Source organism: Topomyia yanbarensis, chromosome 2 (assembly GCF_030247195.1).
Source record: "Topomyia yanbarensis strain Yona2022 chromosome 2, ASM3024719v1, whole genome shotgun sequence".
NCBI lineage: Eukaryota > Metazoa > Arthropoda > Insecta > Diptera > Culicidae > Topomyia > Topomyia yanbarensis.
Window position 1 is genome coordinate 346,331,407 of NC_080671.1, and position 26,002 is coordinate 346,357,408.

Consider the following 26,002-nt stretch of genomic DNA (forward strand, 5'->3'; position numbering starts at 1 on the left):
ATGTTGTGAATATATATGTGTCGCCGGTGCCGTGTGTTATGGTGGTACCGGACGGAACCGTTGGTCAGCAGACCGTCCTTGTCGTACTGGTCATAGATGCGACGTTTTTTCTCATCTGATAGCACTTGACGTGTTTCGGAGATCTGTCTTAACGCTCTCTACTTAGCGCAGGATACGCGAAAACGCTGCTTGCTTTCGAAAGAAAATGCCTAGCTGCTGCTACTCTATCAGTCTCTCTTTCTCGACTGAGGACTACAATTTCGGTCGACTAAATTGTGCTATGAAAATTGTACTTCCTGGAATTTCACCTAACGAGATCAATTCATTGTGAGGAATTTCGCTGCGTTCCAATATTACTTGCCTCTGTAGGTGATGATGTGTGTGGATTCACTTCGGCAGCCAGGTCTTATGTTTTGGGTAATTTTGCTATCTTATTCTGCTGAATAAATCATCTTGGTAAAGCCTCTACGTTATACCACAGACAAACAGACGTAACAGCTCGAAGAAAATTCTAAACAAAATCATCGCCCTCGGTATACTAGCGACATCTGTTGAACACATTGCACAAAATGTGATTCCGGCAACCATGGGACAACATTTTTTTTTCAATGGAAGTACTGGCAACAATGCCCACACCGCTTGTCAATTGCAAGATAGTAGATGAAAGGTAGGAGCATTGTTGCAGTTGCTATATTTGAAGAACGAAATAGAAAAATCGCCTATGTCACGTACTTAAATTTTCCATGGCATAATTATTGCAATTGACAAATTTAAAGAATGCAGAGCTACGACTTCATTTTTAAAACCCAACACAACCATTTATTGTTAAAGGAAATTAAGCAACAACAAAATTGTTTTTCTTTTCGTGTGAAGAAAATTTTTGTCGTCAATTGGTCGCATGATTGATTTTATTTACTCTTCTTTGCCGTCGCTCATTTGGAATCCCGGAGACATCTTGTACTCTTTATTTTATTTTCCATGCTAGCGTTTACTTTTACTATAAGAACAAGGCTATGTAGCCTATTTTTAAAGAGTCGGCTGTGCTATCGAGGTCATCATTGGATCAAGATCACAGAGATACAACCCCTAAAATTTTCTTGCCAATATCAGGATCAATTCGCATTAACGATTTCATTTTTAACGCTTGCAGTAGGTGAAAATTCATTATGTAGGCTATGGAAGAGTTTAATTTTGTTACAACTTGGGGAACGTTCCGGTTGAAGGCACAAATCCCCGACTATGTACGGGGAACGTGCCATTTGAGCCAATATATTCTGATTCTGATTCCGGTTGGTAGAAAGCTCATTCGCTTGAAAATTGGCTGGGTCTCCAATTGTCCAGTGGGTGCTTCGTCTTGAATGGTAATGAGCAATCGCCGTAGGAAAATATAATTTAATTCTTTTGGTCCTGAAAATGACCCTTTCGGCGATGCTGTTGGGTTGCGACGGATCATTAAATATATCTAGATTGAATATGGTCTAAGCGTATCTTCAGTTTTCGTAACTCCTGCACCATGCCAAAGTTGAATTTTTCCGTCAGTTCCGCGGATCGACAAATTCGAATCCATTGCATACATCCGGTTAGATTCGTTACGCCGAACCAGTTAAATTGGCAAGATCCTAAAATGTATCTGCTCACCGATCAGCGTCGTGCAGGAAAATACGAAATAATTTTGAACAATTCTTGCCTTGGACACTTCGACAGGAATGCATTTCACATTTCTGGACCATTTTGTTTGTTTTGGTTTGCATAAAATGAAAATGGCGGTTATGTTTTCGGGCAAGACGATACAAGATGTCACATTGTTCCAAGTATAAGTACTATTGCCATATTTCTTCGATAAAACCGATAAAACAAACGGAAAACATAAACAAACGGTAGTGGGCTCTTCTGTTGCCAGAGGTTTTGATTCGGTTCAGTCATAATTATTTTTATCGATAGTTTCGATATAAAAAATTGTCCCTAAGTGTTCGAATCGGAAGATCCGTGGTGAAGTTCGGCCTTTTCTCTCTTTTCATCGTGCGCTAAAGAATCAGGACGCTCGTTCGGATCTTTATGTTTATTAAGTTTTATTTTTGTGTTTCGAATTCATCTCGTCAATAACTAGCACCATCTGGGTGTCTAGTTAGACGATGTATCTAAACTAGTACCCAAATTAGCACTAGTTAGACACAAAAAAATTCCAAACGGTTCACACGACACATGTGAACGTTCAAAGCAACTGACTTGTCCCGAGTGATGTCCCGGGAAGCAAGCACAGTGGCTCAGGTTTGCTGACGAGAAAGCGAAAACGAACTCTTGTCTTTTGGCTCGGGAGCCAAACGCCTTGCATTATGCAATATTAATTCCCATAAGGGAAAATTGGATTAAACCACTTTGCGCGTTAAGGGCACAAAACCTAACTTAAATTAAGTTTTATTTTTTGTGTTTCGAATTCATCTCGTCAGTAACTAGCACCATCTGGGTGTCTAGTTAGACGATGTTTACTTATTTTATGGGTCGCGGACACTTTGTTCCATTTGACATGTATAAAACTAATACACTTAAAAGTGACGAATGTTCCCACCTTTCTTTCCCTTCATCTTGGTTTTCGGGTGCTTGCGGTAACGAAGTTACACATTATGGCTATGTGTCAAAATCGCTTCACAAGCGCCACGCTCGGTGAAATGGCGCATTTTTCATAATTTAAATCGACCGTTTTTTCTGTGGGCGATGAAAATTCATCTCGTGTTACGTCTGTTTGTCTGTGGTTATACTATGGTCACTTTAAAAACGCATTGCTATTTAATCTTGTAGCTCTTGGCAAGTCAGTCCTGGCACTGTTCTCGACTAATCCTGGCACTATACCGCTGACGTTGCACTTATTACGGTGATCAAACTTGGAGAGAGCGGCAGTGGTTTCGTCGGAATTGTTCACTCGAAAAGCAGGAAGTGCAAGGACTCTGCTACTTATGCCTGAGCCCCTCGTTGAAACCTTCGTCCTGTCGGAGTGTTAGCTTCGTCCGATACCGGAGCGTATTGCTGAACCGAAGCAGTCTGCTACTGGCGCTGCTTCCTTCGAATCGGAATCGCTGAATATTCCCGTTAGCCGAATGTCCAACGTAGCCGAAGGCAAACCGATTGCAGCAACACCACCAACCGTAGCTGAAATTTTAGCCTTTAATCCAAGTCCCTGCCATTGACATAGCGACAGACGAGTGCGGCGCACGTTGGACCATCGGTTGACTCGGTGCCGGACAGGGCGAAACAGCTGCAACAGGAGCGGACCTAGTATGGGGTGTAAAGGTCATCAGTTGCCATATATCACCAAAATGCTCTGCGACTAACATTGTGAACAAAACAAACCAAACGAAATTGATCGCAACAACGATAAAATAATCTAAATTCTACCCAAACATTTGAAAATGAGAAAAAGGAAAAAGAAGTTTTGGTCGAATTCATTATAATTGTTTACATCAGACACACCCCTTAATTCATTGTCTTTATAATCCTTTTGGAATCATTTACAATAATCCTTTACAATCATTTTATAATAAGTGTATTGCTATTTAGGACTTTTATATCAGCCGGGCTCTTTTATAATTTGTTATAAAATCATTATCAAAATTCGTCATAATCCAATGTTGCCTTATGTTTATGTACATGGCCAGATAGATAGTTTTTAACTGGGACGGAACGTGTGGATACGAAAAAACCTAATGTCAATTGTAGCCAGGGAGAGCTGTCAAATGCAGCCAAAGGGAACCGCCAAATGCAGTCAGGGGGGACTGTCGAATTTAGCCAGTCCATTTAAAATATGTGAGGAAGAAAGAGTGGCTATGCAAGACAAGAGATAAAATGAACAGAAAAAAGAAAAAGAAAACATCTATCCACAGGTTCTGTCCCAGAATTTTAATAGAGAACATCAAAATTCGATTTGTTTGCATTTGGCAGTAGGCCTTTTTCAAATGTTTGGCTAGAAATTCCTTGCTTCTTCAATGAATCATGTACAAGAAAAGTAAAAATGTTAAATTTAACGGAACAATGTATGATGCCGACATCAATTAAAAAATACAGCTGAGCGACCTTGTTGGGAAAGTGTTAACATTTGGCAGCGAACCAAACCAAGTTTCTCATACTATGACCGAATCAACAAAAATACCAAGATCATGTAAACAATCTCTTTGAACTGTCAAAAAAGTGAGGTTAAACATTACCATGCAACCTTCTCCACCGAGAGGTTCACTTTAGTTTGTTTACATAACCAATGAACTTTGTACCGCGACTCACCACTTCATTTGCCGCGTTGCCAGGAAGCCAACCAAAAATATACAAAACAGTGCTGCCCAAACACATATTTTGAGTCCCACCATTCTTGCAAAGGTGAAAAAAATACTCAACATTTTTGCATTTTTCAAATTTAAAAAAATCATTAAAAAATCACAATAGCTCTAAAAAGTCTCATTTCAGCGGAAATATTCTTAGAAATGTGTAGCCTTTTGAATAAAAATAAGAAAAAAGGGGGTTAGGTCGGACGAGAAAGGTCTATTACTGCTTGTCGAGTGAACAATTCCGACGAAACCACTGCCACTCTCGCCAAGCTTGATCACCGTCATAAGTGCGACGCCAGCGGTATAGTGCCAGGAATAGTCGAGAAGAGTGCCAGGACTAGGTCTGTTCCAGTACCAGGAGAAACTGGAAGTACTCCGGAGAAAATCGTTCCTGTACTCTCTTCTTCTCTTTTTTCTTCTTCTGGTAGCAAACCGGAGTAAAAAGGAGCAAATATTTTTGCTCCTGTTTATTCCGGAGTGACTTCCGTGTACTGGAACAAACCTACTGACTTGCCGAGAGCTACAAGATTAAATAGCAGGGCGTTTTTAAAGTGACCGTAGTATAACGTAGAGGCTTTAGGAAGATGATTTATTCAGCAGAATAAGATAGCAAAATAGACCTTTCTCGTCCGACCTAACCCCCTTTTTTCTTATTTTTATTCAAAAGGCTACACATTTTTAAGAATATTTCCGCTGAAATGAGACTTTTTAGAGCTATCGTGATTTTTTAATGATTTTTTTAAATTTGAAAAATGCAAAAATGTTGAGTATTTTTTTCACCTTTGCAAGAATGGTGGGACTCAAAATATGTGTTTGGGCAGCACTGTTTTGTATATTTTTGGTTGGCTTCCTGGCAACGCGGCAAATGAAGTGGTGAGTCGCGGTACAAAGTTCATTGGTTATGTAAACAAACTAAAGTGAACCTCTCGGTGGAGAAGGTTGCATGGTAATGTTTAACCTCACTTTTTTGACAGTTCAAAGAGATTGTTTACATGATCTTGGTATTTTTGTTGATTCGGTCATAGTATGAGAAACTTGGTTTGGTTCGCTGCCAAATGTTAACACTTTCCCAACAAGGTCGCTCAGCTGTATTTTTTAATTGATGTCGGCATCATACATTGTTCCGTTAAATTTAACATTTTTACTTTTCTTGTACATGATTCATTGAAGAAGCAAGGAATTTCTAGCCAAACATTTGAAAAAGGCCTACTGCCAAATGCAAACAAATCGAATTTTGATGTTCTCTATTAAAATTCTGGGACAGAACCTGTGGATAGATGTTTTCTTTTTCTTTTTTCTGTTCATTTTATCTCTTATCTTGCATAGCCACTCTTTCTTCCTCACATATTTTAAATGGACTGGCTAAATTCGACAGTCCCCCCTGACTGCATTTGGCGGTTCCCTTTGGCTGCATTTGACAGCTCTCCCTGGCTACAATTGACATTAGGTTTTTTCGTATCCACACGTTCCGTTCCAGTTAAAAACTATCTATCTGGCCATGTACATAAACATAAGGCAACATTGGATTATGACGAATTTTGATAATGATTTTATAACAAATTATACAAGAGCCCGGCTGATATAAAAGTCCTAAATAGCAATACACTTATTATAAAATGATTGTAAAGGATTATTGTAAATGATTCCAAAAGGATTATAAAGACAATGAATTAAGGGGTGTGTCTGATGTAAACAATTATAATGAATTCGACCAAAACTTCTTTTTCCTTTTTCTCATTTTCAAATGTTTGGGTAGAATTTAGATTATTTTATCGTTGTTGCGATCAATTTCGTTTGGTTTGTTTTGTTCACAATGTTAGTCGCAGAGCATTTTGGTGATATATGGCAACTGATGACCTTTACACCCCATACTAGGTCCGCTCCTGTTGCAGCTGTTTCGCCCTGTCCGGCACCGAGTCAACCGATGGTCCAACGTGCGCCGCACTCGTCTGTCGCTATGTCAATGGCAGGGACTTGGATTAAAGGCTAAAATTTCAGCTACGGTTGGTGGTGTTGCTGCAATCGGTTTGCCTTCGGCTACGTTGGACATTCGGCTAACGGGAATATTCAGCGATTCCGATTCGAAGGAAGCAGCGCCAGTAGCAGACTGCTTCGGTTCAGCAATACGCTCCGGTATCGGACGAAGCTAACACTCCGACAGGACGAAGGTTTCAACGAGGGGCTCAGGCATAAGTAGCAGAGTCCTTGCACTTCCTGCTTTTCGAGTGAACAATTCCGACGAAACCACTGCCGCTCTCTCCAAGTTTGATCACCGTAATAAGTGCAACGTCAGCGGTATAGTGCCAGGATTAGTCGAGAACAGTGCCAGGACTGACTTGCCAAGAGCTACAAGATTAAATAGCAATGCGTTTTTAAAGTGACCATAGTATAACGTAGAGGCTTTACCAAGATGATTTATTCAGCAGAATAAGATAGCAAAATTACCCAAAACATAAGACCTGGCTGCCGAAGTGAATCCACACACATCATCACCTACAGAGGCAAGTAATATTGGAACGCAGCGAAATTCCTCACAATGAATTGATCTCGTTAGGTGAAATTCCAGGAAGTACAATTTTCATAGCACAATTTAGTCGACCGAAATTGTAGTCCTCAGTCGAGAAAGAGAGACTGATAGAGTAGCAGCAGCTAGGCATTTTCTTTCGAAAGCAAGCAGCGTTTTCGCGTATCCTGCGCTAAGTAGAGAGCGTTAAGACAGATCTCCGAAACACGTCAAGTGCTATCAGATGAGAAAAAACGTCGCATCTATGACCAGTACGACAAGGACGGTCTGCTGACCAACGGTTCCGTCCGGTACCACCATAACACACGGCACCGGCGACACATATATATTCACAACATACTAATTACTTATCCTTCCGAAAAAGTAAATAAATTGACGATGCAATTTATCATTCGCTGCCTAGTTATTTCCTGCCAATTTGAACACGACAGCAGTTGCAGAAAGCTTTATTGCGGTGCAAAAATGATGGCAACTCGGGATATAATATAAATTTACATATAATTTCTCCTCCCTGCTCTGCATTCTTATCACTCCTATCAAATCCTTCTTACTCCTTATCGTCAGTGCCGAGCACTGTTTTGCATTTGCCGGCTAAATCAACGACAATGTGATCATCGACGAAACTTTTGCTGTAATGGAACTTGAACACGATTAATAAATAATTGTTCCATTCGAAAGCGATAACCTTGTTGTCCTCATGTTTGCAGCTATCATACGCTGGCAGGCATTCTGACCAATGGAAACGTTCTTCGATATGGGCATTGAACGAACAAAATCATTTCAACATCATCTTATCATCGACCGAATTCGTTACCTATATAGTTCAGGTAATCTTCACCACCTAAAAATGAGTAATAAATCGGATCATCTTGTTAGGACTTAACCCACGAGCAAACAAACAAATGTGTACAAATCCTTATCCATCATCCAGAAAGCAATCGTTTTATAGCCCAATGCTTGATCTTACGATTCAGCATATGCCAACGGGTTTTGCATCGAGCGCCGATTGGTCAATGTATGAACCAGGGGTGACATTACGCATCTCGAAACGAAAGGTTTATTGTATTCAAGCTTGCGTGAAAAGGTCGATTCGAATTGGTTGCATAATGTGGCACCAGGTTCCCATTGTTCCAATCCTCATCCCTCTTGAGTTGATAGTCTTTCAAAGAGCATCGAAAGTATTCAAGTAATGTAAATTTTAAAAGTCCATGTAAACAAGTTTTAGGTAAACAAGCACACTGAACTGTCAGAAAAGTGAGGTTATACATTTTCATGCAATGCTCTATGTTTTTGACAGGTATATGAATGAATCATTTCAGCATCAGTGATGCCAGGTCTATTCAAACAATAGCCTGCAGTGAAAATATAAAAGTCTGCAGATTGCTACAAAAATCTTCAATAAATTTGACATAGAAATGTAGTATGTATATATTTTAAATGATCAAAAATGTTGAAGGCTTGTGTATAAATTGGCTGGCATAGGCTTTGTTCTGCTAAATATTTGTAAACTGCAAAACATCTGCAGTGAAAATGCAAAATCTGCAGATTTACTAATATATATGCAGATATGGCATCCTTTTAGTATTCCCCACAGTAAATTCATCCAAATGGTGTAAAATTACGGGGAAACAAGGCAAAATAGGTATTCAGAATATGGGGTTAAATGAGCAGCTTGCACTATTTTTGATTTTTTCAATAGTTAGAGGTACCAAATCATCGCGGCAATCGGCAGTAACGAATTGGGGATAAAAAAGGAAGCATCCTATCATATAAAATTTTTTGACGAGAAAGGTCTATTGAGAACCGATTTTTGTTTCTATGCTGTGTAAGATTATCGAGAAAAATGCGCCAAATATAGATTAAGCAGTTCATTTGTGCTCTAAAATGTAAAAGATGCTTACCTTCTACCATCCATACTTTTCAAAGGCTAAAATTCTTATGAGAGTCCGCCAAATATAACAGCTCGAGGAAGCCCTAACACAAAGCCGAAGCAAATAGATCCTGGTCTTAGAAATTAAAGATCAAACCAGGAGTTACTAGCGCTTGCAGAAACGCCTAAAATCCAGTGACGCTTCCGCTTCCAGAGATTCAACTTAAGACAGAACTGGTTGGGCCTAGATTGGACATCGGGAGCTTTGTGATATTTCGGTGCTCCACCCGGTACCGAGGACATTTTAGTTCTCACGTTACGGCATGGGCTTACTTCACGATTTTTACTACACTTTCAAGGAGGTAGCCTACTAAACTGCTCATTACCACATATCCGTCCTGTTTGTCCTGCTATGTAGTAAACTGAGAAAAGGAGCTCATTTTCGGTTCGGCTGTCGAACAATAGTTTAGTTAGTTATGGTTTTTTTTTCGTTTCGACCTCGTCTCATCAGAACCCACTAGCTTAGTGCAAGGACTAAAGACATTGTCAGATTGACGGTTAATCCAAAACTGTAGATACAATTTGTGTTCCTGAACAAATCCCTACTCAAGCACGATATCCCGCAAGAAAAAGTGCTCCGTTAAGAATGAGAGACTAATGAAAGCGAATCTAAATTGACATAGCAAGTCAATGCAAAACGCACTATACTATAACTTTCCCTAAGAAGAGAAATTCAGATGAAAATCAATTTTTCTCCACTAAGGGGCAAATTGTGTAAAACCACTTTTGTGCTTGATGGGCACAAAATCTATAGTCAAATAAGTTATGGAATTATTGTTTCGACTTTTTCTCATCAGACTCCGACACTAACTATGTGTCAGAACTAAATTAACGCCGAATTTGGTACTAGCCTTAGCTAGTGTCAGATTCTGATGAGACGAAGTCGAAACGCAAATTCCATTTAGTTATGGGTTTTGTACTCATTCCGCACAATAGTGGTTTTACCCAAATTGTTTTCTTATTTCTTCTTTTTCTGTTGGGAGAAATATAACAAAGTGAATGATTTAGTGTAAACATGGAAATAGCATAGTTATCCTAAAATTTTTTATGACTTATCACTTATTTTATGAAGCAAATCAAGTTTTCAGCGGTCTCCTAAAGTAGGCGCCCTTGGCGGGGACAACCTGGCCAACCGAACGCTATGGACCTGCGTGCTGCCTGATATCAGTACTGCATTGCGGAGGTACTGATACTGTAGATACTTGATTTACCTTCAGAATATACATCACGTCACGAAAACTCGGTCGTATAGAACAAAATTTAAAGACAACAACTGCAGCGTTGGGTTGAAGTATCGCTTTTTTGGCAACTTTTCTCGTGATATGAATAAAAACAAAAGTTTTTTTTCTGTTCAAGTCAATGCACACCAGATCCAAAGGCTGTTCGTTCACTTTGTTGGATTGTATGTCTGACTTGGGCAAAAGTAGAAAGAGGACTGAGAATCATGACTTGAACGATTTCCTTGAAATTTTATGAAACCTTAAAGCATGTTCAGCGGCGTTTTATGCCCTATAGGAATTTCAAAGTACAACGCGCGCCACAGGTAGAAACATTTTCGTGGCATTAGACACGTTCCCACAATACTTCACGTTGTACTGTCCATGTGTACAGGCCTCGAGAACGTATATCACGGCCTAATCTGTAGAGGCATCGCTGATGCAGACACACAGACAACCACAAAAAACTCAATTGTTAAAGTCACATTTTAGTCCGCCATATTGGAATTATCATTTTTTTTTTATTTTGATACATATTAACTCAAATCCGTGTTTATAAATCACAAAACTTTATTTTTCTCAATCTTGGCTGAAATATGACTTTATTTTTTTAGTGGGAATCTGCCGTATAGGATCGGCCATTTTGAGTTTCGAAAAACTTACTTCAGATTCGCAATCATCGTTGTCCAAAAGCGATAATTCCATGCAATTGTTACAAAATATTGACATTCTACCACGAATAATTCATCGAAAGCGTTCTTAAAATACTAAACGCGTTTATCTCAAAACGTGATTATTCAAAAATGCGTGCAGTCTCATTTTTTCAAATTTAAAGACTTTATCTTGTGACCTCTCGAAAGAAAACCCTTTTCATTGGACCTATAAAGTCTAAAAATTCTTTGTATCCACTATTTTTAGTGAAGCCTTAAAGTGTAAAAAAGGGCTAAACAATCGATCTCAAAGTTTGACATCGCATCATTACGTCAAATTTGAAGTCATTTACCCGTTCTTAGGTCATTCCTCAAATAAATTTAGTTTACTTTAGAGGTTTTGTGTTTCAGATCGATCCTGAGGCAGCAGGCTGATCGCAGTTTTGGAATTCCACGCGCATCTAACCTTAGATAGAACGTCACCACGAGCGCCATTTTGTTTTTGTTTGTCTTGAGAAAATTTGGAAGACGAAACTATAAGCTTTTAGAGTTTTAAAACTATTTCCTTCTATGTTTTTTTGGTTGGCTCACAAAAATATTCCAAATTTTGCTTACTTTTTGGTCATTTGAATGAGAGCCTCCCCTTAAGCCCCATGCAAGACACAACACTGCGTTAAAAGTTTAAGTGTCACCTAACGATAGAAATGAGAGTGGGTTTATCCATGTAAATAATCGAAAATACCATACTAACTGCAAACACGGTGGTCGGGTAACCAGACGTATCCGATTTGGCCCAAATTCGAATTTCTGATGGAACGAGAAACGGTCTCGAGGATGAGCTGATTTAATTGTAAAAAAAATGTTTATTGAGCTGCCTATTGCCTATCCTTCGAAAAACCGCTTACAAAGGAATTTGTCTTGATCCTTAATTTGCAGGTAAATAAATAAACCAGCATTGCTGTTCATTCCTATGTAGAGCCAATTCGTTAGTTGACGGCTCGTTTGGTGACATATTTAATAGTTGGGTTGCGCCCCAACTAAAAAGAAACTAGATGTCAAAATCTCATGTCAGATTGAATTTGACAACTAAGGGGACCTCCTCATCAGTGGCTCATAAAAAAAAGTTGTTTTCTAGGATTTTTGAACATGAAAACAATAAGACAAACAAATCTCGACAAACATATGATTACGGCCTAAAAGCCAACTGTCACAATCCACTTTGAATGGAAATTCCGGACAAACCGTTACACGCCAATCACAGATGTTGGTAGTAAACGAAAGAGAAAAATTTTCTCTTTCATAAACTGTTGTGAACTGTGTTCGACTAGTAACGGTTTGTCTGGAATTTCCAGTCAAAGTGGATTTTGACAGTTGGCTTTTAGGCCGTATCATATGTTTGTCGAGAAATTATCTTCTGCGTATTTCAATAAGAAACAGGTTTTTGAATGCCAAAATAAATGAAAAGGAGGGATTTATGAACAATCTCGGGCAATAGCACACCGCAGAAAACCCAAACTTCGTGTAAGATTTAGCCCGTAATTAATCCCTAAAATAAAAATAGTGAAATACTTCCTTATTCGGAAGGCTATGCACAGGATAAACTTTATGATCATTGAAGGTTGAAATTTGAAATATTTTCGTCATTTTAGTGAAATACTCGATTTTTCGACCTTGTTTGGCAGGAAATGCGTTGAAAGCATTTTAATGCAATTTTCAAAAATACATTAAAGTTTATTTTCCGCAAAACTAAATGTTCAATCTTTCATAGTTTTTTTTTTGCAGTCGTGCACGGAGTTTTGAAAAATATGGTTTAAACTGTTTAGAAGCTCAAAATCAAATTTAAGGAAACTCACAGGCATGAGATGTTAATCAGCTATACTTTGAAACTGAAAAAATCTTCTCTGATAATAATTCCAACGATTGAAGCAAAAAAAAACGATTTTTTGAAGCAGAGTGATGAGGAAACCATCTTAAGGACGAACGAGCAATGGTATGAAAATCCAAAACGAATAAAGCAGTTTTTTCCACACAGTATGTGAGATCTTCATGAAAATCAATCAGAGGTTCTGCAACATTCTATATACACACTTAATTTTGTTCTACCGAATCCCAGCTTTTTACCGAGTTTTCCACAGTCGAACACTCATCTAACAAAGCTTTTACCGCGATCTCAGTAAAAGTGACGGTTGTTTTGCTGGAACTCGGAAAGTAATATATCGCTGAAAATCAGTAAATTGAAGCCACTTTGCTGAACTATCGGTTGAAAAATCTTACTGGCTGTTCAGCTGTGCAGAAATTACCGAACTGAATTGAGTGTGTAAGTTGATTGATTCTCATGAATATCTAGCACACGGTGTGGAAAAAACTGCTTTATTTCTTTAGATTTTCGTACCATTGTTCATTCGTCCTTAAGTAGATAATAGATAAAGATTAAAGACGCTGAATCCCTCTGGATACCCAGTCAAAAAGGGTAAGTCACTGGCTAACGGGGGGCTATTTGCCAACTGCGATGCGCTAATTGACCTTCAATTTGCCAGCAAATTGCTGTCAATTAGGGGGCTATTTCAAATGCAACATTTGGGCGATTTGCCGCCGTCATTTTTTGCCGCCCTACCCGCCTTTAAATCGCCCCCAAATCGCCCACGGAACGCGCCATTTAATAGCCCTTAGTTACCTAATATGAAAATTACAAATAATATTTATTTTCGGCTTCATTATCTACTCACATAAACACCACCAAACTATATGGAGAATCAATGGTGAAATTGATATTGCACACCAAAATTTACCACTATCTGACGTTCATTAATAATTTAGGAGAAAGATCTTGTTCTACTATACTTACACACGAAACATGAACATGTTTGAAAAACGCGAAAAACAACCAAATCCATTTCAGCCGCCAGGAAATTTGTCTAAGTATTGAAATTGCCTTTAAATCGCATTCGCAAATTGCATTTGTTCCTAGGGGCAATTAGCACAGGCGAGTTGAGTCAAACGTCAAACTGTTTAAATCGCCTGACTATGTTCGACCGCATTTTTTGACCGGGTAAAGACTCACCATCTCTATCTTATTCTTATTATTTATCTGTAAGTGTCATTCCAATCGAGCACGAGACCTATCAAAAGCCCTCAATCCGAAGAAAATCGCTTCGAATCCTTCTGGAACGAGGGCCATTGACAGGTCTCGTGCTCGATTGGAATGACACTGATAGATAAATGGTAAACAAACGATTGACGTATCGAGTCTTTATCCAGAGGAATTTAGTGTCGTTAATAAAGATGTAAACAATTGCATTATCCAATCCTATCATCCCAACTAACGAATCTGCACCTGATTTTAGAATAGTTGAATGATATATTCACTAGATGTTACAGGTTTTTCAGCCACTGTTTTCTTGCCAGAACAATATCAACAATCGTTTAGCTGTACCAAATTTTCCACTAATCATTTTTAGAAATTCAACTAATATTTTAGTTGCTATGCGAACGATAGCATTTCCGTGTTGCAATAACATCAAACATACGGGGCGAACATCGGACTAACAAGAGACTTATGTTGGCCGATTTTGACACACTTTGTGGAACTTTTCAGAAGGGTAGCGTTAGGGAAACCACAATACCTCACACTTACCCACGCGCAACAAACGCTTAACCCGCTCAACTGACAGATGCTCATTTTGAAGTTGCTTTGACAGTTCTCTCTCGCCCCGTTAACTGACAGGCACTTTCGCTCATCCTTGCCGTTTTATCTCTCACGTTGTACAACCATCGGAACTAAATTGCTTTGGTGCTTTGCGACAGCGGCGGCTGTCGTTTATTAGTGTCTGTACTGCTGGCCAAAGCGGACGCGGCAATTCGTTTTCTATCCGTTGTGTTTCTTTCCTGTTTCACTCTATCTTTCTCTCTCAACGCACTTTTCTACTGTGGTTCTGGTGGCAGCCGTGCGAAAGAAGCTGCCGATCGCGTACCTGAATGTAGTTTTCTCGGCTAATGATTGCCTACTTTGTGCGCGATTCTGACGTTTCGTTCCAATTTTAAGTTTGTTTTTGGTGCCACGCGAGGAAAAAGCCGTGCTCTATAACTGGAATTTCCCCATTTTGGAAGAATATTGTTGTTTTTTTCGTTTGTTGGACAAAAAGAGTGTAATGGAGAAAATCAATTGTTGTTTACCTGAGTTCACAAACGTATGCCCGAACGTCGCGTCGTTCGGTCAGCAGCGGTGAGCTATCAAGGTGATTTTTATCAACAAAGAACCCTGAGAGTGGTGACAAACAAAATTTAATATTAAACAGCGTCACGTGTGAAAATAATTGGATTTGTTGGATAAATCAGAGGTGACGGAGAACCAGCATCAGGAACGTGTGAAAGAACCTGACAGGAAGCTCATTTTCTTCGATAGTCTACAAAAGAACAAAAGAAGGTGGGTAGCAATTATTTTCCATCACTAGTTCAATTTAAATCGATCCGTTGGCTGGTAGTGAAGCTACTTCAGCGGGGAGAGGTTAATTTGAATACAACTCTATCGATAAATTCAATTTGATACATCCAAACCGGGCGAAAACGTCACGGACAATTTACCTGCTGTTGATACCACATCTCGCGAGTTACGTACCGTGAGGTGAGGTCGATTCCGGGCATGTGTCAGAGCTAGAAATAATATTTAGATTGTGTTGTTTAGCACAGCGGCGCTATCGTTTTGGAGCGCTGGAGGCCGTCCAGTTTGCTTCTCCGGCAAACGCTGATACCCCTCGTCGCAATTTGTCGATCTCCGTCTCTTCGTCCATGTTATGAGCGGCATCGAAGCAGAGTGATGTAAAAAGCAGAGCACATGTTTTGCTAATTTACACTTAAATTCACCGGCTGCTTCCGTCAGAAGCTGTGGACGCTGTTTCAAAATGAGGTAATTAGCGGGTTTTAAAAATTTCAATTTATTTTATTTTATTATGTGACAAAATGTAAAAGTACAAGTACTGCTTGTATCTGCCTATTAAAGAACTCAGAGATATGAAACAATTTCTTTAATATGATGGTTTCACTTCTGTTATGAACCACTGATGTTTACATAATTATACAATAATGCACCCAAAAACGAAATTTTAAAATATATTCGAAAAACGGCCATCAAACTTCGGCACCATGGCGATCAAGGGGTTTTTCGTCTTTTCTCTTATTACTTTTTGACCCAGATGCGCTTAATTAGCATGAAATTCTACCCAATAATTCAGGTATGTTCGGAAAGAGCAGATTCTCCGTTTTCCGAATTTATCGTTTCTTGAGCTAATACACGAACAAACAAGATATTTCAGGATAGATTGAGTCGGATTATTACATTTGCATTCTTTTTCTGTGGTTCTTATTAAGAACTCTGTTGGTCTTTAAGTTCAAGTTTTATTTTCTTTGGAATCGCTTAATTTCTGTAAATATCTCAGAAACTCAGAAATTCTGCGTATTTAAATTTCTTGATCCTCGCATTTTTCATTTTAAAATCTTGGATTGCTATGAATTCCATTGGTTTACTACTGAATTATGATTGTCCGCATTCCTGCATTCTATAATGTCTCGATTCTAGCTTATCTGTTCAAATATGTAATGTTTTGAATCTCTAGATCAGCAAAATCCTATTTTGTTGTTAGGTGCTTAATCTACAAATTTGTTGTTAAATTATGGAATATCAAAAATTTTCACTAAATACTTTTTCTCTAAATGATTTTTTTTCACCATTATTGTAACCGTATTTCGGAACCAAAAAAATACCAAAAATCCCGTACTTGTGAGAAACAATCGATACCCTTTGAATTGAAAAAAACAACTACGATTTGGACGAAATGCCCAACCAACTGGAGCTAAAATAATTTTACCAGATTTCAACACCAGTTCGTGGGACTAGAGCTGACTGAGTGATACAAAACCGGAAAGTGTGCCAATAAGCGACAACAAACCAGAACTTAACGCGCTCACAGAGGCCACAGGCTAGCACGCAACCACAATCAGCCACAAAATGGGGCGGATGGTTTCCAGCGTGATATTGACAAAGTTTTTTTTTGCTTTGTTTTGATGAACCCGCCGCGTCTGAAGACATGCGCGCTGACGTAACGATGATGTCGTGAGAACCACCAAACCAAAGCAACTCGTGGCCGAGGGGGTTAAGTAGAATCGTATCTACCTAGGTATGGCTGTTAATTGGCAGGCACCTGTGAATGAATTAGAGTGACACCAAACTATTGTGTTTGGTGTTTTATTTACCAACTCAGGGGTAGTCGATTGATGCGGTTGTGGGAAGGTTAGATAAGAAAAGACACGTGGTTAATTATTCTAGTTCCAGTTGAAGCTGAACAGTCAAACGTGGACATTCATAGGTTACTTACATTTTGTGTTATTATGGTGAAAAGTGTCTTTGACAAATTAAAAAAAGCTCGTGGTTTTGTTCCAAAATGAGATATTTTTACAAAAGTCGTACCTATTTTTCTGTAAAAGATTTTTTTTCATGAACTGTCTACGTGGACATCATAGGTAGGGGGTAGGAAGGAGTAAAGAGATTGCCCACATTGAGAGATTGGGAGGGGAAAGGAGAGCGTTTAAAATCAAGGATATTCTAGTCATGTGGTATATGATATATGTAGTTTGACGAGAAATTAGGATCATTTGAAATGACCTCAGCTTTAGTATAATATTATCCACCATGATTGGGACTGAAACCTCACTCACAATCTTACCTGAGTAATCTGTGTTTTAGGAAGTATCTTAGGACAGCTGATCTTTGGTTTATTTATTAACGATCTCTATAACGTTTGCTTCAAGATGATATCATGAATATTTTCTATCTATCTATATATATATAAAAGTCAATGTCTGTATGTATATGATTTATGGACTCCCAAACGGCTTAACCGATTGACGTAAAAATTTATACATAGTAGACCTTTGTTATGGGGTGTGTTTGTATGCCATTGTTTGGGGATTATCTGCCCGCCAGATGTGTATTAGCTAGTTCTTTATAAAATATAATTGAAAGTAATCTCTTCAGGATTGCATTACCCAGCATATAATTTATTCTTGACTTGTAATATTTTTTTAATGCAAATTAATAGCTTTTATTCTTATAGCATAGAGCGTTTTTACATTATTAATTTCATACTGTATAAGTGTTGAGTTGGTATTACCAAATATTCAAATAGAATCATATAACTAAACGCACTAAATATTCAATCTGAAAAAGTATTTATCCAGCCTGCTTTAAAAATTAGCTCTAATATGGTTGCAGTTATTGTTTGAAGCATAAGAATTGTATACAGTTAGTCCTCTTTTTGATTTCTTTAATTTTGAGCGTAGACAAAAAATCATCATTTCTATTTCTGCTGTGGAAATCGTATAAAAAAACACCTTCAAACCCACTTCGGAGTAGCATTGTGACAGTTATCGTTACTCAGTGTCGTGTCTACTAATCTGCCGAAAGTGAAAATGGAACTTATTCATTAATAAGTTTTATTTGAAACAACCATGTATGGAATTAATACTTAGATCGATTAAGAAATAAAATCAAGAAGATATTACTATGTGGTCGAGTCGCTGAGCTTGATGGTTTTAGGATCAAAACCTAGAATACTAAAGTTTCCACCCTAATTAAAAAAAAACTCAAATACCAGATGCTATCATTACTCAGACCACGTTGGGTATGTTTCAAAACCAGATAACCATGTGCCATTTCAAAAAACTGTCCGCACTCAACGGAATACCTAGCACAGCTACCTCTAAGATTAGTTCATTAACAGTAATCAAAACTAGCACACAGTTTCAACCTCTGTTGAACAGTCAACGCACACTGAGAAAAACGACGTATAAATGGATTAGGATCCTATAATTCTAATGTCCAATGAACTAAAAATAGTGATTCGGATGAGATCTGGCCCATATAGGTAATTAAGGTTTTAGAAAACGATGGAAAAATACCCGAAATAATAATATTTATATAAAAAAAATCTAGGGAACTCGAAAAAAATCATTTTGCTCTTCTTAGCCTGTTTTGCAGCTCTTTCTATATTTTCCGATTATTCGGTTTTGAATAAAGTTTGGAGCCATTTTTTCTGATTATGGCGAAGCGGGCAAAAAGCAAGTTCAACTTAATTTCACTAAACGCAAAGATATACAGCAAAGACCCGTTTTTATCAGCCCCCTTGGCTAATTTTGGGTTGACGAAATGAGAACAATAACAAAACATTTGTTTATTTCTTTTCAATAAACCGAAGTTGTAATAATGTTCTTCTTCAATACCAAGACAAAATCTTATAACCCTGTCTGGTTGACAAAATTAGGTAAAAAACTGATAAAATCGGGGGCTGATAAAAACGGGTCTTCTATGTAAGAGTTATTTTTTACAAACAGGCAGATGCAGAGCTAAAATACTCCAAAACCACAATCTCTATTCTATTCAAGATTGCGTCTAGTACCTCCAAACGACCAGCCAGCACCATCAGCAGAAAACCATACAACCAAGAAAACGAATACACAATCCTAATCCGCAGCAATAGAAGTAAACAAGTGCATTCAGCTACAACGATTGTGTTCATAAGTTTAGAATATATAGAAGAGTGTTACAATAATTACTTATATACTATACATTTTTTTCTACATTTACGTTGTAATTTTAGTTGTTTTCTAGATATTAAGAGCTATATAACTTAACCATTTTATTTAAAATGACGTATAATTCCATGGATGGGGCATTTTTTCGCACAGTTTGTGCTAAAAAATTGTTCCTGAAATAATTTTCGAGATCTTAGATGACGCATAATGGCCGAAAGCCGGACAAAAGTTGGAAAATTTACGTTTCAAATATTGATATTTTCTATTTTTTTCTGGCGATCATATGTAATGAATAGAATATTCTCCAAATGTTGTGACCATTATATAAGGATCAGATTTTTAATATCAATTTAAACGTTGCTGTGCCAGGCCATTCTAATGATTTTCAAAAATAAATGTATTTTATACAATCAGGTGAAACCGTTCGGAACGATCATATTTTGAACATTCTATGTAAAACCTACTTCTACTTTTCGAATTGCAAGTCTCGTTTTGTCCCTTTTTGGCACCAAGATTTTCATAAACGACATCCAAACACTTTACGCCAGTCTACTTTCTACTTCTGCCCAAGTCAGACGTACAATCGAACCAAGTGAACAAAAACTAGTAACCTCTCGATCTAGTGTGCATTGTCTCGAGAACAAAGGAAACTTTTAATTTATTCTTGCCATCATGAGTAAAGTTGACGAAAAATCTCTGCTCCGACCCAACGCAGCGGTCGTTGACTTTAAATTCTGTTCAATAAGATTGAGTTTTCGTGAAGTGGAATACCTGCTGAAGGTGAAGATGCAGCTTAAGCTCAAGGAGGTTGTGTATCTACAGTATCATCATCTTCGTAATGTCGTACTCATATCATTCAACACGTTAGCACAAGCCGAACGTTTCGTTTTGCAGAACAACTTAATACACGTGGCTCAAAGTGATAAAGTTGGAATTAAGATTCCCGTGTATATAGAAAAAGACTATGTAGATGTAAAGTTACATGACCTATCACCACGTACCCCTCCTGATCTAATCAAAAAATACATGTCGCAATACGGCGAAGTAGAATCAGTTACACGTGATACGTGGAGAAATTTCTTCCCGGGTACACCTAACGGTGTTCTTGTGGTGAGGATGCGGATCGAAAAACCTATCCCCTCCCACTTGACTATAAAACTCAAAACCCACGAAGCTACTATTAATCAAACTACGTTATGCACCCATGAGGGGCAAACTCCCACGTGCAAGTATTGTAATCAAACAGCACACCACGGACAACCTTGCGCGGAAGATACAGAGGAGAATGCATCTCTACCGATTGCCAACGAATCCACGGTAAACCAACCCAAAAAAGAGTTTTCAATACCAATACCTGAACCACAAACGGTTGCCAAATTTGTGGCAGCTGTTCAGTCCATATTGACAACTGCCAAAGCAGCATCCAGCACCCCAGAAACCACTGTAAGCAACATCGGTGATGCAGATAATAGCAATGACGACGGATTTACATTGGTCACCCGTAAGTACAAGAAGCAGGAAAGAACATCTGGACGCGAGCACCAAGACACTTTTAACGCTGATGACCTTGATGTGGAGGACAGGAGAGAATTAAATGGTCCCCATGACGCAGTAGGCGAGCCGCGAAAGAAGGTCTCCGCACGCAATAAAAAGTTGCGCGCACGAGATCCAACGGACAATCAATAATATTTGTTTTATTTTTATTTTTTACATATTGCAAACACATAAAAGATACACGGCTCCGTTAAGCTACCGCTATGAGCCGTGTCAAATAAACGAAATAAAAAAAACACTACGTAGAAATTATTAGTGAAAAAAATTATCTAATTTTTTATTACTTTTGACTTCAAAAATGAGCTCAGTACCCCAATTAGATTAACATTTCTGGATTTCTCCGACTTTGATTCGAAGACTCGCCACTGTGTGACGGAATGGCGTACAAAATTTCATTTGCTAGAGTAACTGATGTGTGGATTTTAATGGGTGATGTAACGACTGTCGTTGGTACAGAGTGGTATATTCGGCTTTTCAGTCAATAATCATTTAGTTATTGACTGAACAGCCTAATGTACCCTTCTCTATGGAGTGTACACGCTGAGAAATGTGTCGTTGTGTAAGTGAGGTATGACAAATTCGCGGTGTGCTTCATATGATTGGAGAGGAAATGCTGTCCAGTTTAGCTTACAAAGTACGGACACACGAATATGTTTTATTCTGATTCGATCCGTTCTTCATACAGGGCAGCGTAAGGATTCCATACTACAATGCAATATTTCAGCAACTTGGAATATTGCAGTGAATGACATGGAACTAAATGATTAAAAAGCAAATAGCGACCCCCAAGTTTCGATTACCAATGCAGCCCAGTCAACAAATCACACGAAGTGGAAAAAAATCCGATTCAATGTCGCGCACAAAATTCAGGCAGTTATTGTTCGTGTATAACAAGGCTATTTCATCTGTGAAAAGACGAAGAGTCCCTTTTAACCCGAGTCTACCTAGGTCATTGATATATAATAAAAATAACAGTGGCTCGATATTACTGCCTTGGGGCACTCCTATTTCTATTGGTCTATAAGAGCTACAAGAGTCTCCTATAGATACGAATTGGTTCCAATACGACAGATAGCTTTGAATAATATGATTTGCTAATCCCCTGATACCATACAACTCTAACTTCTTCAACAAGATTGAGTATCGAATGCTTTTTTAGGTCCAGAAAAGGGGCACCAACTATTCCTTAGTTATCAATTTGACTAATGATGGAGTCAATTAGTTTGGTTATTGCAATTAAAGTGCTGCAGCCCTGTCTGAACCCATAATGGTAGTTGTAAATTATGCTGCGTTTATTCAAAAACTCGAGTAGTCGAGTGATAAGCAATTTCTCAAGGATTTTATTGAAAACACGTTGAAATTGGTCTGTAGTTGCAAGGTTGGTTTGGATCACCAGCTTTGAAAATTGGAATTACTCTGACTATTTTTAAACAGTCTGGGTACCTACCGCTTCGAATTATTAAATTAAAAGCTTTGGTTGGGATGTTTGCAAAAGTGGTACAGTTACTCTTAAGAACACTATAGGGGATCTTATCAGGACCACAGCTGTTATTTTTTTCGAGGCCTTTAATCAAAAGAATCACTTCATTTATAGTTGCAGGACGCAAGAAGATTGTTTCGTGGACGTGTCGTATATTCGCAATAGGATTTGCGTTAGGACTCGTGGGAATATTGTTGGCCAAATTTTTGCCAATACTAGAGAAATATTCGTTGAAAACATTACAAAGGATAATTTGGGGAGAGATGTTGCACATTTCTAAAAATCAATTCTGCATCAAAGTAAACCTTTCAATATTTGATGAAATCATTTTTATCAATTGTGACAAGTTTCTAAAATACTGTGAAATGGTTCTGTCATGAAAAAAAAATCATCAAATTTCCATGAACATTTTGAAAGAAAAGGTCATTGCGGGTGAGACGCCGCACCGTGGACACAAACTGAAAAATAGTGACCAAAAGTATTTTTTAGCTCTCGTTGATGTTTAGGTGTCTTCATCTGAGTTTCAAGAAGCTTGATTACACCTAGAAATCGGCCAGCACCTGCACTTTTCTAAAGGGGGTACTACCATTTCTAGAAACATTTTTACATTTCTTATAAAAGAAATGTATAGAATTCGCTTTTTATTCAACAGTTTAAAAATGTTTTGCTTTTACAACTTTGTGTGATGCTTAAGTTGGGGTAACTTAATTAAGGGTACTATTTATTTATATGTTTGTACGAGCGCTATATCTCTATGTGTTGATGGGTGTTCCTTAAAGGCAGTTTTCGTTTGTTTCTCCCAACAATGAATTTATATAACTCAGGTTTGTTCTTGAAAGATTCATTATGAAAAAGCATCTATTCGTTGAAATTTTCGTTTCTATCCCAATATTGACATCACTACAAATTCATGAGTTTACAAAAATTAGTGCCTGAAACTTTAAAGAATAAACCGAAGCAACCCGATCAGAGACACATAACAAAAAGATTTCAAAACAATATCTTGCGTTGTTACTTGTTATAATTTTCTGTTATTTTAACTACTAGCAAGACCAAATTTATAACACAATATGTTACGTAAATTGTATTCTGTTATAATCTTGTTATTTCATTCTGATCGGGAACTAATACTTAGATACATATCGCCCTTGTAATTATATAGATAAATAGACTCATAATCCTATATGTCACTGTGTTAGGTCCGTTAGTTTGTGGATATACCTTATTAAGAAACTATACCTGAGGCAAATAATCATTTAATGACATTCCGATGTGAAAAAAATATATTTTAGCTACATATCCTCCGCCATCGAGTGCGGCATCTCACCCTCTTTTGATACGGCATCTATCCCACTTGTAGGGGAGAGATGCTGCACGACGATATTTTCTTCTGAAATTATGGACGACCGCACACCTAGAAAAAATCGTGTAAATTTACGTCTCCTGACCCTGACATATACGAGCATAAAAATGACTTACTTTTGCGTTCGATTTTAATTGTACATGACATTAAACTTCGTAAATTATGTAATTTTACTCCACCTATGGAATTTGTTCTGAATAGCAGTAAGAGTAATTTTATGTCATTACGCATGTAAAGTATATGTTTCATGTAAAATTAAACGGAACACGGTAATGCTTCGTCATTTCGTGAATTACGGTTTGTTAAATTGTGTCATGTTTGCAAATTTACTTTTTCGCGAATTTTTTTTAGAAATTTTCGTAAATAAAATTGATCACCACTTTTGTACATTATAGTTTATTATTTCAATAACATTCCGTAATTTTTCTATGCAAAACTATGGACAAACGACTCGGTCACCAAGCTTTTTGTCTCTGCAAAATACACGATTTGTGGTGTTAACTGCCATTCAAAAACTACTTAACATATTCTATGTAATAAATCGGTTAAGTGGTTTTTGAAGGGTAGTTAACGCCGCAAATCGTGTTTTTTAAAGACATTCGACAAAAAACTTCGTCACAGTGGCTGGCCAAAACCTCAAAAATTTATTTTTGAAATATTGATATTTTATATTTTTCCTTAATTTCTCATGTATTGAATGAAGTATATTCAAAATTTTATAATCATTGGATAAAAACACGATTTTTAACATTAGTTTAAACGTAGCAAAGTCCGGATTTTTCAATGATTTTCATTTCCGAAACCACCATTGATCTGTTCACTTCAAATGCATGTTGCTCTTTTTATTTTGGTCCGATTTTAGCAAAATTAGTTTCATTGTGTAGAGGAACGAAAAAACTTGGTTATTGAATAAAATACATTTGGTAAATTTGCTAGGAACTATGACTTTTTCGTTTAAATATTTTTGAGGTGGTCAGAGCAAAAATACTTTTTTCACTAATATATTCTGTACAAATTTCGGAATCATTTCGGAACGGTCACATGGTATACATTCTATGGGAAATAACCTCTACTTTTCGAATATCATGGTCTCGTTCTGCGCCTAGGTGCACAAAAAGGTTTAAGGAGATTTGAAAGCTTTGTTGGTGATATGGAGGCGCATGGTGTTTTGTGTAAAATATTTAGACAATCTACAGTAAACCAACACGTTATACAACGGATTTAAAGTAGTGTTCTTCATTTTTTATGGTATTACTGACATTGGTGAACAATAACGGAAAATCTATCATGAAAACGGGATCATAGTTATAAGAAAGGTTCAATGACACTGTATGGAAAAATGCATTTAATATTTTACGACTTTTGACATCAAAAATGAGCTCAGCACCTCAAAATTAGCTTAAATTGTGATTTTCAGTCAAATTAGGTAACATTTGAGGTTTTGTCCGACTTTTGTTAGAAGACCCGCCACTGTGAGTCGTTTGTCGATATTTTTGCATAGAACAATTACAGAACTTTATTGAAATGATGCACAATAATGTACAAAAGTTTTGATACCTAAAAAATTTGTTATATTTTTTTACAAACCTAAAAACTTGCTGAATAACGTGGCAAAATTAGAAGTATGTCAAAAAATGTTAAAGATTTTTTGCATGTATGTAGAATGGTAAAATTTTAGGATTTTTTATTCATTTTAATTAAATATCCAGCAATATGGCTTTCTAGTGATTATGACTGTATTAAGTAACACAATATTATTACAAACGTAGTTGAACATAGCCGTTTGTATAACGTTAGGCTAAAACCAACTGAAAATAGCAGTGTTGCGGTCTTTTAAACATTTTATTCAAACTTGAATGATAGAAAAGTTACATTATACGGCGAGATCCGGCAAAGTTGCTGAAACAGTATTACAAAACCTGATTCCAGTTATCCAAAAAACCTTCGAACTCTTCCGGACCTGTCCGATCCACAAATTCCAAGCGATTTGAAAATATTGAAATTTTTACTAATTTGAGGTACACCGAAATGCTCTACAGCCAAATACTATGTTTTTCAAAATATTTTTCTATGAAAATATGCACAGGGGCCCCTTTTCTTTCCCATTTTCCACTGATCAACTGTTTAAGCAACTAAAAAAACAAATGTATTCACAAAGATCATCTCGAAATTACTAGTATTCGAAAGGATATAGAAAATTGACCTCTGCACTGGTAGGTGGATAGATGCCAAATTGTTCCAAAAACTAGTTATTGTCTATTTTTTGTTCATATTAAGGCATAACAAAAGCAATAGCAGCAACAATTAATTTTGGCCAGGATTTGACCCCAGTTACTCCTCTGTGTGCTGTAGCGATTTTGTACATTTTAGTGACCTGGTATAGGCTGTAGA

General features: G+C 37.5%; 1 protein-coding gene across 3 annotated transcripts in view; it reads left to right on the forward strand.

Annotated features, from left to right (window-relative positions):
* The first annotated feature begins 14,445 nt into the window (after positions 1-14,445).
* Positions 14,446-26,002, forward strand: part of LOC131684161 (katanin p60 ATPase-containing subunit A-like 1) — a 79,666-nt gene continuing 68,109 nt past the window's right edge. For all 3 annotated transcript variants that reach the window (XM_058966792.1, XM_058966790.1, XM_058966793.1), the window contains exon 1: positions 14,446-15,054. The gene's annotated coding sequence lies outside the window, so the exon portion shown is untranslated. The remainder of the gene's footprint in view (positions 15,055-26,002) is intronic.